Source organism: Budorcas taxicolor, chromosome 15, assembly GCF_023091745.1.
Source record: "Budorcas taxicolor isolate Tak-1 chromosome 15, Takin1.1, whole genome shotgun sequence".
NCBI lineage: Eukaryota > Metazoa > Chordata > Mammalia > Artiodactyla > Bovidae > Budorcas > Budorcas taxicolor.
Window position 1 is genome coordinate 46,932,523 of NC_068924.1, and position 17,251 is coordinate 46,949,773.

The 17,251-nt window shown below is 39.5% G+C and overlaps 1 pseudogene; it reads right to left on the bottom strand.

Moving 5' to 3' along the window:
• Window positions 1–1,160: 1,160 nt before the first annotated feature.
• On the bottom strand, window positions 1,161–14,905 carry LOC128059864 (tripartite motif-containing protein 5-like; annotated as a pseudogene).
• Between the last annotated feature and the right edge of the window lie 2,346 nt (window positions 14,906–17,251).

The following is a 17,251-nucleotide window of genomic DNA, read 5'->3' on the forward strand; positions in this document are numbered from 1 at the left end:
GGTTAAATAAATTCCTTTCTTAGTTGTAACCCACTACACCCTCACCCTATAGGAATGCAACTTTATCTGCTACCTTCAGAGGGTGGTGCCTGGTTTAAGAAAAAACACCCTTGGAAAAAATAAGTTTTTTGGTTATCAGAAAGAAAGGATCATAAAATGTCAGCAGGCCTCATGGCCAGATGATGTAAAACCCCTAAGACCTTTTTTTATACATTTTTATGAAGCACCTGATTTTGATAAAGGTCAGGGCTGCTGACCCCCATGTGACTTAAAAATTTCCATTTGTCTCTATGTGTAAAAAAGGTATATAAGCAAACCTGAAAATAAAGAAAATGGATCAGTTTCTGGAAAGACTGATTCCCCTGTGTCGTTTCTTTCTTGCTCCCCGTTTGTCTGGCTGAATTCCCATCTGGAGCGTGAGTGCTCGCCATGTCTACTTACTTGCCCCAGCTTTTAAGTTCCAGGAGAGAAGGAGCCCAGGGAGGGGCACCTTCTGATATTCAAGTGGCACCGGTGGCCCAACATAGATGGTGCAAATTCCTTGTCTTGGAATTTTATTGGTATCCCACATAAACCAAGTTATTCAGCCTCTTTTTCTCCATTAATATTTCCTACTATGCTATCCGTTTCTAATCTCTCTATATATCTGTAATTAAATAAGTTTTTTCCTAGGACGCCAACTCCGTCCCCCCTTCGATTTACCCTGGATCCACCGGGGCTGGACGAATAAGGGGCATAATGAGAAAAAGTGAGATACTGCTCAGTACTCATGCTTTACTGAATGACTCCTATACTAGGTATGTCTTTGATAATATACCAAAAATTGTTGAAAAGCTTTCCTTTCTCTTTTTAGTCACTTATTAAGAAATGATTGTAAAAATTTGGCAGAGGTGGTCCCTTGATAAAATCGTACTTTATGGGGGCACCTATCATTTCTCTTGGGGTTGAAAATGGTGAATTAAGATGTTCCCTGCATGCAAACATAATATCAAGATAAACATGATAAAAGGCAAATCATAAACCCTATTGATGAGTCATGAACAATCACACAGGAAAGACAAGAGGGTGCATGGAAAAAGGTAAGAATGGTGCAGATAAGCTCCAATGTATTAGATGTACCCATAGTATGAGACACTACAGAGAAGTGAGTGTGAGAAGGTTCAAGAGTTTGGTGAGCACAGAGTCATGGGGGCATCACATTTCAAAGGACTGAAATATGGGTAATTCCAATAAGGGACAGATGAAGAGAATTTATAGATGAGAAGCCATGGTCTGTGATGTTTAGAAATAAAAGAGTTCCAGCATTATAGACTAGGAAAACTACAATACGACAGGCAGATACACTCAGGGAGAGGGTTAAAATCAAGGGATCTGAGGAAGAAGACTCATCAAAAGCGTTATATATAGAATCATGAATTAACCCATTTTTAGTAGTCATTTTTAGGCTGGTATCTCGAGTAAACATTTTGACAATGTTCACTGATTCTAGGTGGACATGTTATGTTATTGATAGTTTTATGGAAGTTTTTACCATATGCCTCTATGTCCCGTGTAAAATATGTTGAACCTGGACTAAACATAGACTAACTTTGGCTACCATAGGCCCTCAGGACCCAGGTATGTTTCCCTGATACATTTACCTCCCAGTAACATCTCCCTGATGTGATAATTGGGGATCCTGCTGCTGCTGCTGCTGCTGCTGCTGCTGCTAAGTCACTTCAGTCGTGTCCGACTCTGTGCGACCCCATAGACGGCAGCCCATCAGGCTCCCTCATCCCTGGGATTCTCCAGGCAAGAACACTGGAGTGGGTTACCATTTCCTTCTCCAATTCATGAAAGTGAAAAGTGAAAGTGAAGTCACTCTGTCATGTCTGACTCTTAGTGACCCCATGGACTGCAGCCTACCAGGCTCCTCCATCCATGGGATTTTCCAGGCAAGAGTACCAGAGTGGGGTGCTGTTGCCTTCTCCGCTGGGGATCCTAGGGCACCATAATCTTCAAAGTCAACATTCTGAGATGTGTTGCTTGGTTCCAAATTGCAGACACATCTCACTTGCATCCGATCCTCAGAAATGGCAACATTTGGATTACTTGTGAAAGAATTAAAGGTCACCTGAACTGTAGAAAAATTACAGGATAAGGTAAGGGCTATGATATCATTTGATTTGAGACATTGTAAAAGGGATCTATAGAATAACTTGAGTGAAAAAACATGTTTGTGTGTGTTGGGAGTAAAAACATGAGGCTTAAACTGAGATCTACAAGAAAATAAAAAATTCTAAAAGATGATGAAAATAGGTGGCTTGATGACACTGTAATGTCTCCTTACCCCAGCAGTGTTGCATATCTCTCACCTCTGAAATGATAACAATGCATAATATTAAATATAAGCAAAGGGGTCAGCAGTGAAATGTATTTTCTTTCAGATTATGGTAAGGATTATGCTTAGATAGTAAACCAGAGAAAGAGAGGATGAACCAAGTCCCTGCTCACTCCCCATAAATTTGACCACATCAACAGCACAAAGTATTTGGACTTCACTGACTCTATCCACACCTAGAAACTGGAGCCTTCTCGCCATTTTCCCTCCATCACAAGAATACCACATACATTCACTTGGGTAGCACTCCTTACTATTAAACGCTCACAGTATCTCTCTCAGATAAGGAGCTTGAAACTCTCTTTTGTTCCTTGGAAAAAGTTTTTGGCTTCATCGCAATGAAGTTCTTACTCCTGGAGAAAATAAAAATTGACCCACACATGTCTACTTATCCCTCTAAAACCACTAACTTGCAAGGTTTTCACCCCTTTGATGCACTAGAATGGTCATCCCTGGAGACCCTGGGAGAGGATAGAGTGGATGACTGAAACCCTGGAGACAGGAGAAATGTGCTCATGGCCACCTTCTTAGTTACACTGTCTTCCATGGGAAGGCCTTGTGATTCTGACTTGTCTTTTCCTCTCCGCAGCTGAGTTGACTGAAAAGGAATATTAAGGTGCTTATTGTTCTTGAGAGGAGCATGAGAAGGCACAAAGCCTTCTGCAGCATTGCTCTGAAAATAATTCATAAAGTTAATCATTGACATTTGTTCAAGGACTTTTACAAAAAAGTGTTCCAGGATGAGCACAGAGGCCGCAGCTTGAAGCCTATTTGCGAGGAGAATGTTTATGGCAAAGGAGTTTACTGAATTTAGGGCTTAGAAATAATTAAAACAGTTAGAAGTTAAAGATTTAAGGAATGTTATAAAGTTAGCATATTTTACTATAGCTTATAGAAGTTAGGAATTTTTTAGAGACACTATAGCTAGAAGCCTTTTTAAGAGATAGTGAGCTCAGGATGTTAGGGGCAAATGGGACTTAGGAAGATAAGTAGTAAACTGAGGAATGTAGCATGAATTACAGTGTAATCACAAGTTAACTATAGGACACGTTCAGTTCAGTTCAGTTCAGTCGCTCAGTCGTGTCCGACTCTTTGCGACCCCATGAATCGCAGCACACCAGGCCTCCCTGTCCATCACCATCTCCTGGAGTTCACTCAGACTCATGCCCATGGAGTCAGTGATGCCATCCAGCCATCTCTTCCTCTGTCATCCCCTTCTCCTCCTGTCCCCAATCCCTCCCAGCATCAGAGTCTTTTCCAATGAGTCAACTCTTCGCATGAGGTGGCCAAAGGACTGGAGTTTCAGCTTTAGCATCAGTCCTTCCAAAGAAATCCCAGGGTTGATCTCCTTCAGAACGGACTGGTTGGATCTCCTTGCAGTCCCAGGGACTCTCAAGAGTCTTCTCCAACACCACAGTTCAAAAGCATCAATTCTTCGGCTTTCAGCCTTCTTCACAGTCCAACTCTCACGTTAGAGGAGGTAGATAATAGATGATAAAGTTGATTCAGAGAGAATCACTGAAGCAGGAACTCTGAGGAGCAACAGTGATTTATGGAGATAATAAATCTGGGAGAGAGGGAACTTAAAATGTCAAACCTCTGGCCTAATGTTTTTGTCAAAGTATAAAAGAGAATCTTAAACTTGGAATAAACAGGCAGTCCATAGAAAAATGAGAGGCTGTCTCATTCACCGACACCATTCATCTCTTCAGGTTGAATCCCGGGCTGCTGGAGCTGGACTCTGGCAGTCTTGACTGTCAGAAGGAAAGGTTCTTCCTTCCAAAATGAAATCATTAGCTAGTCCTTATCACTATTAGATTATATGAAATTACATGAAATAATACATTTATCAAAATAAATCATCCATACCTAAAAATTTTAACTTGTGGAAAAGTAACTGCATAAATATGTGTTCTGAGGGAGATTTCAGAAAGTGAGTTTGCAGAAGCTGGCTCCTGGGTGTTTGAGATATATTAGGTATGAGAACACACTGTCTAAAGAGTCCTCATGTCTTCAAAGGAGACTCCCTAATACGAAGGCCCTCAGAATGCCCTAAGATTTCATGACTCTGGAAATAATTACAAACCCTGGGGAAAGAAGACAGTATGAATACTAAATGAAGAGTGGTCAGAATTTTATGTGTTTGTAAAGATCTTGATGTTGCCATGTAGGTGTGCAAATTCAAAGACAAGGATACTGTCTTTCTATTCTGGCTTCTAGAGTATGTGACCAAGATGGATCAATGATTTGTAGCAAGGCAAAATATTCCTTAAGAGTCATGTTTGTTTTTGGAAATACATATAGAAAGTTATAGAGGGATCTGATCTCTTCCATACCCAGGGAAAAATTTACATATAAAGAAACTGTCTCCAATTCTAGGTGTTTGGCAGATAAAAGAGATTCGACCTTTCCATCATAAGTCAAGCACATACTAAATATGGGGACCTGAGTTGCACAGTGACACAGAGTGCGAATGAAATTTATGAAGTAATGGGGACTTGACACTCCAAAGCTTTATTCCTAACAGTGACACTGAGCTGAAACTTCTTACAACCAAATTTCTCTACTATAGTTTCTGATCCATTCTCAGTGTTTATAGCACAATCTAGCCATGATTTCTGAACAGAAGCTTAAAGTAAATCTATGCTCCGTTTTTGTGTCCTGAGCATGGTTTTATCTTAATTAACCATTAGATAACTCTAGTAGCTTTACATAATGTTCTCAGTACAAAATGATCATCTCTGGTTTCCCATACTTACCTTTTCATGATGGCATTCACATCCTAGTGAGAAAAGAGAAAACATGAGTCAAGAAGTAATAGGTTCCCCACTTACAAAGCTTATTCTCATTCCCATCAGTCCTGATTGTGGGAATAGAGATGGTCTCTATGTAACAGCCGAAAAGTAAAAACAAGAGTGAAGCCAGTCGTTCCAGAAGACTCATGTGATATTGTCAAGTTTCCAAAAAAGATAGAAAACCCCCAACACTGATGGAAGCAACAGGCTTCTAGTTATCTGGAAATTAGACATATTTATGGGAAAAACAAGAGACCTGGGATTCTGGTGACCCATGAGATGATTTGAAGAAATCGTGGTTCTTTCATTTATTCAACAAAACTGAAGTGATATACTATTGTAGGCCAAGCATTAAACTAGGTTTTGGAGAATCAAACATGAAAATATAATCCAAATATTCCTCAAGTCATTTATATGGCTTTTGTTCAGGGTACAAGCAAACGAATGTATTAATGTAGGTGTTTTTAGGTCTCTCTCTTATTTTACACACCACCTATTAGTGATGTCTTCCACTCCCTTAAATTCAGCATACACACATGAGCAGTTGGTTTCCAATTCTTTATTGTTACTCAACTTTGTCTTTTAAATGCATATTAATATATTCATTAGTAAATGAGCCACAGGAATCAGTAATTTTGAATGTCTAATATGTAACATTATTCATCAACCAAGCTGTCTCCTTTTTTACTCCTTGTTCATAATGTAACCAGTATGCACTCACTGCCCCAAAACTAGAGCATTTACCTGCACTTTAGCCTCTACTGAGTCTGTATAATCAGGTCCTTAATATTTTTTAGCCATCTAACCTTCTTATCACATTTAATGTTTTATTTCTTTGAACTGGTATGTACCACTGTATTTAATCTCTTTTGCTTCAGATTTATTTCCTCTATGTCACCAAAAACTAGGACAACATCTCAATCTCAAAGAAAAAAAAATTCCCTCCTCATTATGGCTATTTTGTGTATGTGACAAAAATTAAATTAAACTAGAATAGAGAAAGAATCCCAGGTGGTATTAGTGGTAAGAATCTGCCTGCAATGTAGGAGACACAGAAGGCTAGGGTTCAACCCCTGGGTCAAAGATCCCCTGGAGAAGAATTGGCAACCCACTCCAGTATTCCTCCCTGGAGAATTTCATGGACAGAGGAGTCTGGCGAGCTACAGTTCATGGGGTCCCAAAGAACCAGCATAACTTAGCACACACACAGCACAGACAAAGGATAAAGGGTGGGGTGGGAGTGATTGCAATTTTAATTCTAGTTTAATTTGAAACTCAAATATTGTCCTCAGAATCTGATTTGTGTCTTTCTCCAATTCTACTTATTCAATCTATATTGACTTTTCCCCTCAGTTTCTGAAAGAAACATAAACCTCTTGATTAAACTCTTGAAGTTCTCATCCAGTTATAGCAAAATATTTGAATGCCTTCAGCCCTTAGCCTACAGGATCAGATGCCAAAATTAAAAGCACCACTGTGTAGTTGCTGGAAGGAAATGAAGCCATGCTGCAGGAGTTTCTATTTTTACTGAAACTAAGTTGAAATTATTCTGAAGTAGAACAGGATAGGACAGGAAATATATTGAAATTACTGGAGCAACCACCAAGTAAAAGCTAAAGAAATATAATGAGAAAATAGGAAAACAAAATTTTATACAATAAATATCTGTTTAACACAAAAGAAGGTAATTAAGGAGAAAAAGAAAAATGAAAACTACAGTAGCCCAATAGAAGGCAAACAGCAAAATACTAAATTTAAATATAAACATATCAATAATTGCATTAAATGTCATGTATTAATGCCTCGATTGAAATTAGAAATTGTTGACCTGGATAACAAGCAAAATTTAAATACTGCTACTTATAAGAGACATAATCAAAGCACAAAAGGGCAAAGGTAAAAGAGATCACATGCAAGCAGTAATAAAAAACAGGTCAAACATTTATATTATTAGACAAGATAGACTTTAAGATAAATCTTATGAGAGAATGAGAGGGAAGTGTTATGATAAAAAGTTCAGTACATTAAACAAATATACCAGTTATAAATGTAAATGCACCTAACAGCAGAGCTTCAAAGTATTCAAAGCAAAAATAAAAAGAGAAGTACATGATTCCATAGTAACAGTTTCAGATTTCAATAGCTCAATCTCAATAATGAGAGGACAGCCTGTATGGAAAACCATCAAGACATGCACCATATTATCAACCAAACTGACCTAAGTAACAACTACAACCATATTACCCAATGAATGAGGAACACATCATGTTTTTAAATTCATAACAAAAATTTTTCTGAACATCCAGTATCTTAGGTCATAAACAAATGTCAATAGACTTAAAAGTTTGAACTAATGAAAAGCATATTTCTCTGATTACCACAGAATTACAGCTGAAATCCAGAGCAGAAGTGAAACTCATAAATGACCAAGTATTTTGTCATTAACAACACACTTTAAAATATCCAAGGTTTAACAAACAGACCAAAAAAGAAAACTGCAAAGGAAATTTGTGAATAACTTGAATTGAGTAATGATTAAAGCTAAACAATCAAAATGTATTAAATATAATTACTTAAATGCACTTATATTATTAAACACTATATCAGAAGAAATGGTCTCAAATCAGTGATCTAAGTTTCCAATTCAAGAAACTAAGAAAGACGAGTAAATTAAACTAGCACTCACACACACACGGACAAATATATCTACACACACAGAGAGAAAACAGTAAATGTAAGAGTAGAAATAAATAAATAATAAAAGCTTTAAAATAGACAAAATAGGAAAGAGATATGTTTTTTAAATCAATAAATTAACAAAGCATAACTAAACTGATCAATAAAAAAGTGAAAAAGCAAATAACCAAAATCAGGCATAAAAGAGGAGACATTACTGTGAATATTATAGAAATTTAGGGGATAATAAAGAATTACTGTAACTAATTTTATGCCTACAAACCATACAACTTAGAATAGACAAATCCCCACAAAGAGATGCAAAAACTGACTCCAGGATTGTAAAAGATCTAAATAATTGTAAAACAAGTAAAATATTTTAAACACTTTAAATAAGAAATAAACAGAGTAAGATAGTTTCTCTAGTGAATTCCATTGAATACTTAAAGAATAAATAAGAATCTTTCAAAAATTTTCTTCAGAAACAGAGAAAGTGGGAAAAAAAAATCTCAAGAGGTTGAGGAGAAAAAAAAGCCTCTTGTCATCTGAAATGAATTTGTCTGTGGCAAAGCTGGAACATGTAGAGGGATCTGATAAATGCTTAATACTAGCTCACAGATAACAGGAGCCTTTAGAAAACCATCAAACACAATGAATCTTCTCTCCACAAAGTTCTGCACTGAATATTTTATTCTTAAAAAAAATAAAAATTTCCCTTGTTATTCCTGCATTTGATTCCTGCATTGACTTATTCTTACAGCCTCTGAAATAGATGCAGAGAAGAGGGACTGTAGGTTCCAAAGCAACCTTAGTGAAAACAGCAGAAAGACACAGCAACACAGAAGAGAAGGACATTTTCTCTTCATTTTCCTCATGTCTCAGATGCTGAGGCTTCTTCCCCAGTCTTACCGGCATCATCTCAGTGGCTGACCTCTGCAACTGATGCTCCACATGTGAGATGAGATTGCTCACCAACTGGTTCTGCTGGACTAGCTTATTCTCAGAGTTGGCCAGGTTACGCAGACCAGCTTCCTCCTCAGTCTTCAGGTTTTGCAGTTACTTCAGCTCCTCACTGTCCAGGATCTCTCTCAGTTTTTTAAACACTGTCTAAATATTTTCTCTTTCATGCAGTATTTGATTCTACAGGAATGAGAAAGAGAGAGAGAGAAGAGGAGGAACATTTCTTGGGGACATGACTTTTCCTGTTTTTTTTTCTCTCCATCACATTGCAAAATAATGGCCTCAAGTCTGCATTAGTGAGGTAAACTTCGAGTCCAGATGAAATTCTTGGGGGTATGACTCGGACATTACACAGCTGTCCAGGACACTTGTGCCTCCTTGGATTACTCCTGACCCCTTCCCTCCACCCTCTGCCAAACAGTTGACACTGAGGACGAACCAAGAGCCATTGCCAGGTGTCTCTCCAAGACTAATAGACAGGACAGGAATGAGTATGAAATTCCCTAATCATCCTCGCCAGAGAGTCCCTCTGTATGAATGCCTCCCTTCCACTATCTGTGTTCATTTGTGATATATTCACTTTTCAGCACTCATTCCTATCAGGGAAAGGACAAAGAAAAATACAAGTCAAATGACACAGCTATCAGAGAACAAAGAGAAAGGCAGTTTCTTGTGACCAATCCAAAGTCTTGCCCAGATGTCTAACTCCTTCAAGAAGTATCTCCTCACACCTTCCAGGTAGAAATCTCTTCTTGAATTTCATCTTCCAGCATCTCAACTTTCTGCTGTTCCCCCTTTAGTCTCTCCAAATATTCCTGGAGTTTCCCCTGTGTGAAAAGAGTCACACTAGAGTCAATCTATGGGCTTTCTCACATCACTGTAGAGCATAAATGAGGAAAAATGAGTCTGATTTCCAAGGAGAATAGACTTTACAGAAACTGAGAGCAGCATTTAGAATCTGTGATTTGGAAAGAAAAAATGGAGGTAGGATATGTGTTCTTTATGACTCAAACAGTAAAAGTCACTATATACTTGCCAAGAGAAGATTGATTCCTTTTATTCTAGAAGAAATCTGATCCTGCAGCAGGGAAACATCTTACACATTAATCCAGCAAGAGTCTTAGTTATTCCTCCTGTTCAAAGGGGTAATGAGAGCTTCTCCTAGGTACCAGATCTCCATGTATTAACACAAGGAACATGAATATCTACTTCTGGCTAAGAGTCTGCACATAGAGTTATAACGTTATAATTGGAGAAGTGCACAGAAATGTTTCTCAGACATCAGAAGGTGGGCATAGGAAGAGAAGAGGTCATAGGCCTCAGGTTCTTGGTGGCCAGGTAATTAAACTCCAATGCAAAATAGACATTTCCCCTTAATTACCAGTTTCTTACCAGTCTTCCCTCTGTTTTGGTCTCTTACCTGGTACTTCTGGACAACCTCCTCCATGAGGAATATGTGGTGACTTGAGATGGCTCCGAAAGCCAGCAAATGACCTCCCCATCTTTCTCACAGAAGAGCAGGAGTTTCTCTTTTGCTACCCCAGGCTCACCTTGAAATCTCTGAATCTCTCTACTTATGTTAGCCAGGTGCCAATTAGGCCTCAGGTTCCCAAGCTCGTGACTGGTTCTACACACAGGGCAGCTACACTCTCTCTTTTGTCTGATCATGGACCCCTTGTTATTTACAGTGATGCAAGCTTGGCACAAAGTGTGACCACAGTTAAGGCTCAGGGGTTCTGTCAGAAGCTTCAGGCAAATGGGCAAGTCATTTCCTCCTGTAGATTCACCAGTTTTCCTGAAGCTATGGTAACTTTTCCCCTGCTCCTACCTATCCTGACTTCTGAGGGCTTTCTTATACAGATCCTTGCATGATTGGGAAAGATAACTGGAGTAGAGTAAGAAAAGTAGAAATACACGATACTTTGTTCAGTTCAGTTCAGTCGCTCAGTCATGTCCGACTCTTTGCGACCCCATGAAGTGCAGCATGCCAGGCCTCACTGTCCATCATCATCTCCCAGAGTTCGCTCAAACTCATGTCCATCGAGTTGGTGATGCCATCCAGCCATCTCATCCTCTGTCATCCCCTTTTCCTCCTGTCCCCAATCCCTCCCAGCATCAGAGTCTTTTCCAATGAGTCAAGTCTTCTCATGAGGTGGCCAAAGTACTGGAGTTTCAGCTTTACCATCATTCCTTCAAAAGAACACCCAGGGCTGATCTCCTTTAGAATGGACTGGTTGGATCTCCTTGCAGTCCAAGGGACTCTCAAGAGTCTTCTCCAACACCATAGTTCAAAAGCATCAATTCTTCTGTGCTCAGCTTTCTTCACAGTCCAACTCTCGCATCCATATATGACTGGTGGAAAAACCATAGCCTTGACTAAACGGACATTTGTTGGCAAAGCAATGTCTCTGCTTTTCAATATGCTATCTAAGTTGGCCACAACTTTTCTTCCAAGGAGTAAGTGTCTTTTAATTTCATGGCTGCAGTCACCATCTGCTGTGATTTTGGAGCCCCCAAAAATAAAGTCTGACACGGTTTCCACTGTTTCCCCATCTATTTCCCATGAAATGATGGGACCAGATGCCATGATCTTCATTTTCTGAATGTTGAGCTTTAGGCCAACTTTTTCACTCTCCTCTTTCACTTTCATCAAGAGGCTTTTTAGTTCCTCTTCACTTTCTGCCATAAGGGTGGTGTCATCTGCATATCTGAGGTTATTGATATTTCTCCCGGCAATCTTGATTCCAGCTTGTGCTTCTTCCAGCCCAGCGTTTCTCATGATGTACTCTGCATAGAAGTTCAATAAGCAGGGTGACAATATACAGCCTTGACATACTCCTTTTCCTATTTGGAACCAGTCTGTTCTTCCATGTCGAGTTTGAACTGTTGCTTTCTGACCTGCATACAGGTTTCTCAAGAGGCAGGTCAGGTGGTCTGGTATTCCCATCTCTAGTTGCTGCTTGTAAATCAAATACAGGCCAAGGTCAGGTTATTGAAGGATATAAAAAGAAACATTCAGAAACAAGGATCCCAGTGACTGGGCCAAAAAAACATTGTATAATAATGTTAAACACTTTACTGTCAGTTCATGGTTCATATTATGTGACAAATTCCATCTATATCTGGTGCAGTGATTCTTGCTATTTAATTTTACTAAACAGAAGTTGTCCTAATACCTTTTCTACTAAGATACTTTATGACCCACCATCTTTTTCTTTCCCATGCCCAAGAAGCACCCTCAATATCAAAAAGCGGAAAATACTTAAAGCCTTTGGGCTTTTATATCCACTCTTCTCTCAGCATTGGATGCTGCCATTGATATTAGTATGACTCTGATATTTCAGTAAACTCTCTCCTCACCAGTCAATCCTAAAGGAAATCAGTCCTAAATATTCACTGGAAAGACTGATGCTGAAGCTGAAGCTCCAATACTTTGGCCACCTGACACGAAGAACTGACTCATTGGAAAAGACTCTGATGCTGGGAAAGATTGAAGGCAGGAGGAGAAGGGGATGGTAGAGGATGAGGTGGTTGGACAGCATCATGGACTCGATGGCCATGAGTTTGAGCAAGCTCCAGGAGTTGGTGATGGACAGGGAAGCCTGGACTGCTGCAGTCCACGGGGTCACAAAGTCAGACACAACCGAGGGACTGACCTGACCTGAACTGAACTGAACTGAAACTCTCTCCTCACATATTCTCTCATCACAAAGACCTGCTCTAACTAAATTACTTACATTGTAACCATTGCCATCATTTGCTGTACATTTACAATGATTTCTGGGCTTCCCTGGCAGCTCAGCTGGTAAAGAATTCACCTGCAGTGCAAGAGACCCTATTCAATTCCTAGGTAGGGAAGATCCCCTGGAGAAGGGATAGGCTACCCACTCCAGTATTCTTGGGCTTCCCTAGTGGCTCAGCTGGTAAAGAATCCACCTGCAACATGGGACACCTGGGTTCGATCCCTGGGTTGGGAAACTCCCTTGGAGAAGGGAATGGCTACCCACTCCAATATTCTGACCAGAATATGACTGAGCAACTTTCACACACAATGATTTCCCACTGCATCATGACATAATATATGACAATGTGTTTGTATACATAAGAGAAAATTCTTTATCTGATGTATAAATGGAGATGACTTACAATGATCATGTATCTTCAATACACAAAAAGAAGTTGAACCTACAGAGAACTTTCTCTTATCCCACTGAGTTAAAGAAAAGAAAAGAGATTTCATGAACCTAGTTAATACTTAAGAGCAATGGGTAGTATGGAAATGAAGATATGGAAACCAACTGGGAACTTCTGCAAAGTCTTGACTATGTAAACAGTGATTTCACCTTGACCTGAAAATATGTCAAAGATATTTATAGAAGTCTAACTATGTATTGTACGAGGATGGTGGAGAAGGAGTTAGTATAAATAGATCCAGAGGATCACAGAAGTCAGATATTTAAAAGCATATAAACACTGATGAAATGAATATCAGTCCTGAGGAAAACACCCTCAAAATATTAGGCCAGATCATTCAACTAATTATTGCTGATGAAGAATTATGTGCTGGTAACAAGACTAATATCTATACAAAGTAAGATGAATCTAAAAAGAGGGCTTAAATCACTGCACATTTGACATTCACCTGGAAAGTAACAATAAATCAAACTTTAGTCATATGTTTATATATATATTTCATATGTATCTATATATTTATGAAAGAGCAGGTGTAAAAAATACTAGTATAGAGACATACATGTTAGATTTTAAATAATGGGGTAAATAGTGATTATCCAAATATTTCCACCAGGAAACATAAGGGTTGAACTTAAAGTTGAGGAAGAAGAAAGAAATATGCAATGAGAAAGTGGAAAAATGTTTAGATGGAGGAAACAATTCTGTTCCTAGAAGACATAACATCTTACATAGGTTACTAAATGCCTGTGTGATTGGTGGGCAGAAAAGTGCTAGGATGTTGGTGTTGGCTCAGTTGGTAAAGAATCAGCTGCAATGCAAGAGACCCAAGTTCGATCATGGGCCAGGAAGATCCCTTAACCCACTCCAGTATTCTTACCTGGGGAATTCCATGGACAGAGGAGCCTAGTGGGCTACAGTCCACAGGGATGCAAAGAGTTTGAAATGACTTAGCGATTAACAATTTCACTTGGTATCACAAGAGGCTGAAGTGCCATTAAATATAATACTTCCTAAAATATGTAACATTTAAGGGCCCATCTTCATGAGTCAGGAGAAGTTATTAATGTTTTGCCATCAGAGAAGAGTAGGGGCATGACCAGCTATGCCCTTGGGCTGTGAGATGTTGGATAGACGCAGTGTGAAATTGGGAAGATCAGGTAGGATGCAGGCACAACTCCTCAGGAGAGAGATGATGATAGCTGGAGGGACAGGGTAATGAAGGAAAGGCAGGGCAGCAGATAAAAGTGAGAGAGAAGAGCAGGTAAGAGGGCAAGATTGGGAGTTGAATGAGATATGTGGGAACAGGGTTAACATCAGTCTTGGACTCCATCCTGCAAAGATAATATTGAATTACTACTCTCTGAAGTGTGTGTGCTCGTGTCTTTTATTTTCTGGGAAACCTACAACAAAGTGGAAGGTCAGCAGTCAAGGCCACATTATTGAGAGCAAAATTAGCCTGAGGTAAAGTGCATTTCCTAGAGGAGGACGCAGCAACCTACTCCAGTATTCTTGCCTGGAGAATCCCATGGACAGAGGAGCCTGGTGGGCTACAGTCCATAGGGTCACATAGAGTCAGACATGACTGAAGCAACTTTGCATGTAAAGTGCATTTGGGGCTAGGAAGACTTTATATAGACCTTGAATGCCAGTTGGTAAGCACACACTGTATTTTTCACAAGAGGACTGTGACTCTTATCAACAAATATGTCTCTTTTGTGTCCCTGGAAGGTAAGGTGTTCAGTCTTTTGCAAGGTAATCAGTCCTTTGCAGCACTAAGTTTATCCCACCTATGGGAATGTCACATATATCCAATCTAGTTTGGTTCCTTACAAAGCTGAGATGATGGGGATGTCATACCTCCCATAAGGACCATTTCTGAGAGCTTACCTGAAACACTCATGGTCAGTGATGTATTTTTTAATACCTTCAGCTAAGCTTAGTAAACCTGATATTTTATGCCTTATGAGGTTAAGTGGGTGGATTTGTGATCCCAGTTGGAAACCACTGATTGTGGTCAGTCAGATGGTGTATCACAGAGTGGTAGCACAGTCAATCTCATTCCTCAACCTGGATTCACTATGGCTGGTAATTATAGTCTAGACTCAAAAGTTCTGTCAGGGACTTGAGGAAAATGGGGCTGTGAAGCAATAAAGGAAAATAAAACCAGTCTCAAAAGATCGTCCACGCCTTGATGGTTGCCAAAGTTTGACGGCAAAAGTAAGCTCTCCAATATAAGACAAACAGTAAGTGGCTCTATAGAACCAACTGCTCAAAGTGGAGAGTTCTGACAAAATGTGGTCCACTGGAGGAGGGAATGGCAAACGATTGCAGTATTCTTGCCACAAGAACTCCATGACCATGAACAGGATGAAAAAACAAAAAATATGACACTGGAAGATGAGCTGCCCCGGTCAGAAGGTGTCCAATATGCTACTGGGGAAGACTGGAGGCCAGTTACTAATAGCTCTAGAAAGAATGAAGTGGCTGGGCCAAAGAAGAAACAACACTTAGCTGTGGATGGGTCTAGTGGTGAAAGTGCAGTCTGATGCTATAAAGAACAATATGGCATAGCCACCTGGAATGTTAGGTCTATGAATCAAGGGAACCGGGACATGGTCAAGCAGGAGAAGGGAAGAGTGAATCAGTGAACTGAAATAGAAGGGCACGGGAAAATTTAATTCAGATGACCATTATGCCTACTACTGTGGGCAAGAATCACTTAGAAGAAATGTAGTATCCTTCATAGTCAACAAAAGAGTCTAAAAGGCAGTACTTGGGTGCAATCTCAAAAATGGCAGAAAGATCTCAGTTCATTTCCAAGGCAAACTATTCAACATCACAGTAATCCAAGTCTATGCTCCCCACCACTTATGCAGAAGAAACTGAAGTTTTACCAGTTCTAGGAAGACTTCCAAGACCTTCTAGAACTAACAGGAAAAAGATGTCCCGTTCATCATAGGGGACTGGAATTCAACAGTAGGAACTCAAGAGATACCTGGAATAACAAGCAAGTTTGACTTTGGAGTACAAAATGAAACAGGACAATGACTAAGATTTGTCAACAGTATGCACTGGTCATAGCACACATCCTTTTCCAGCAACACAAAAGACAGTCTACAAATTCACATCACCAAATCGTCAATGCAAAAATCAGATTGATTATATTCAATGGACATGAGTTTGAGTAAGCTCCAGGAGTTGGTGATGGACAGGAAAGCCTGGCATGCTGCAGTCTATGGAGCCACAAAAAGCCAGACATAACTGAGCAACTGAACTGAACTGAATTTTCTTGCAGCTGAAGATGGAGAAGCTCTATACAATCAGCCAAATCAAGACATGGAGCTGACTGTGGCTCAGATCAACATCTTTTTATTGTGAAATTCAGACTTAAATTGGAGAAAGTAGGGGAAATCACTAGGCCATTTGGGTATGACTTAAATAAAATCTCTTATGATTATACAATGGAAGTGACAAATAGATTCAAGGAATTACATGTGGTAGACAGAGTGCCTGAAGAACTATGGACAGAAGTTCACAACATTGTAGAGGAGGCAGTGGCCAAAACCACCCCCAAAAAAAGAAATGCAAGAAGGCAAAGAAGTTGTCTGAGGAGGCTTTACAAATAGCTGAGGAAAGAAGAGAAGTGAAAAGCAAGGAGGAAAGGAAAAGATATATCCAACTGAATGCAGAGTTCCAGAGAATAACATGGAGAGATAAGAAGGCCTTCCTTAATAAACAAGGCAAAAAAGTAGAGGAAAACAATAGAATGGGAAAGATGAGAGATCTCTTCAAGAAAATTGGAGATATCAAGGGAAATTTTCATGCAAAGATGGGCATGATAAAGGACAGAAATGGTAAGGACCTAACAGAGGCAAAAGAGATTAAGAAGTGGTGGCAAAAATACACAGAACTGTACAAAAAGGGTCAGGACAACCTTGATGGTGTGGTCACTCACCTAGAGCCAGAAATCCTGGAATGTGAAGTTAAGTGGGCCTTAGGTAGCATTACCACAAACAAAGCTAGTGGAGGTAATGGAATTCCAGCTGAGCTATTTAAAATCCTAAAAGATGATGCTGTTGAAGTCTACAGTAGTATGTCAACAAATTTGGAAAATATAACACTGGCGACAAGACTGGAAAGCTCAGTTTTCCTTCTAATCTAAAGAAGGACAATGCCAAAGAATGTTCAAACTATCGTACAAGTGCATTCATTTCACATGCTAACAAGGTTATGCTCCAAATCCTTC